The sequence below is a fragment of the Echinops telfairi genome, unplaced genomic scaffold (assembly GCF_000313985.2).
Source record: "Echinops telfairi isolate 266 unplaced genomic scaffold, ASM31398v2 ScPeMD7_7400;HRSCAF=8409, whole genome shotgun sequence".
Lineage (NCBI taxonomy): Eukaryota > Metazoa > Chordata > Mammalia > Afrosoricida > Tenrecidae > Echinops > Echinops telfairi.
In genome coordinates this window covers 40,707,968-40,709,926 of record NW_022111300.1, presented here as the reverse complement: position 1 = coordinate 40,709,926, position 1,959 = coordinate 40,707,968, and the positions used below count along the sequence as shown (strand labels likewise).

At 40.2% G+C, this 1,959-nt stretch overlaps 1 non-coding gene across 1 annotated transcript; it reads right to left on the bottom strand.

Moving 5' to 3' along the window:
• Positions 1–1,227: 1,227 nt before the first annotated feature.
• On the bottom strand, positions 1,228–1,334 carry LOC115871742. Its single transcript, XR_004047453.1, has one exon. It is a non-coding gene; the product is annotated as a U6 spliceosomal RNA (small nuclear RNA).
• Positions 1,335–1,959: the final 625 nt, after the last annotated feature.

Here is a 1,959-nt window from a genome sequence, read left to right as displayed (position 1 = left end):
CAAAGTCCCCAAAGGTCCATTAAGAAGTCATCTCGTCCCAATTGATATCTTTCTACGTTTTGTATAGGCTTTGTTGTTTGCTTCTTGTTTGTGTTTTGTTTGATTTTCTATTTATGAAATCTAGGATAGGGCATCTATAGAGACTGTAACTGGATTAATAATTAGCTAGGAGCATGGTAGAGGAGGAATGGGGGAAGGGTGGAATGAGGGGCTAACAACATGAGTATGAGAAGAAAATGTTCTGAAATTGATTGTGGTGATGCTTGAAGTATATGCCAATAAAACAATTTTTAAAATAAAATTAAATATTTTTAAAATCATCTAGACTTTAAGGTAATAATACAAGTCAATCAACCAAGTCAGGTAGGTACCAATTTTCATTTGAAAGATCAAAATGGAAATTTTAGAAATTTTCCTTTGACCAGTTCTACTACCTGTAGACTTTCTAGTGGAGGTTTTGCTCTAAAAATTGTTCTTGTGTACCTCCTCCTACAGAACTAATCTTTTTTTATTCTTCTTGGATGAGACAAAATAAGGCCTCATTATTCTTCATGCAAGAAGCCTCGCAGTACTAACTGAAAGGTTGACTTCAGTCATTCAGCAAAGGAAATATGTGGCGGCCTACTTCCATACAGATTAGAACCTTCAAAATCCTATAAGGTCGCCGGGCAGTGTAATATAAGATACAATAGTAATTTATAAATTATCAAGGGTGCATGGGGGAGGGGAAAAAAGGAAAATGAGCTGATTCCGGGAACCCAAGAGGAAAGCAAATTTTGGGAATAATGAGGGCAACAAATGTATAGATGTTCTTTACACAATTGATCTATGTATTGTGATGAATTGCATGAGCCCCAATAAATTGATTTAAAAAAAAAATCCTGTAAGGCAGTTCTTCTCTTTCATCCAAGACCAAACCAAACTCGCTGCCGTCAAGGCGATGCCGACTCACAGTGACCTTCCTGTGGGTTTCAGAGACTGTCGCTGTTTAAGGTAGTAGAAAACCCCCTCTTCCTCCCACAGAGCGGCTGGCACTTCCGAACAGCTGACCCTGTGCGGATCACAGCCCGATATGTCACCAGGTGGCAAAGAGTCGAAATCAACTCCACAGCAGCAGGTTTTCGCATTCTTCACACCGTTTTTCTCTTTGAAGTACCCCCATCTAACATTTTTTTTTTTTGGTGTCACCAATTCCATTTAAAAAATATGGAACGCAAAAAAAAAAAAAAAAATATGGAACGCTTCACGAATTTGCGTGTCATCCTTGCGCAGGGGCCATGCTAATCTTCTCTGTATCGTTCCAATTTTAGTATATGTGCTGCCGAAGTGAGCACCCCCCATCTAACATTTTTATTCCTCATTTTGAATCCACTTTAATTGCTAATTCAATTTATAAACACCTAGTTTTATTAAGTAGCCCAAATTTGACAGACTCCATTTATTTTTTTAACCCACATATCTGAGATCAGGGTTATGGGGACTTTGGATTTAACTCCAAACTCTAGTGTGACAAAGTTGGTCCATATGCTCAAAAAGCCTGAAAAAGAATACAGGAAAGATGCCCATGACATGAACACTGCCAACATGAACACAAACGCACTGCCACGCGCCAATTCCCAACTCCGAGCGACCCTCCCTGCCAGGAGCGTGGGGGGTATAGTGGGCTGTGCATTGAGCCGGTCACCACAAGGTCAGGGTTTCCAACTACTGGAGAAAGACGACAAGCGTTACTACCCCAGAAACCCAAAGGGGCCATTCTACTCTGACCTCTAGTGTCACTATAAGTCAAAGGCGTCCAACATGGTGGAGTTTGAGAAGTAGCGTCTATTTTTTTTTCTGTAACTATTCAACAACAACAAAAACTCACTGCCAATGAGTCCATTCCAACTCATAAAGGCTGTACAAGAACAGGGTGGAACTGCCCCTGTTGGTTTCTTGAGACTGTAACTCTTTAAGAGA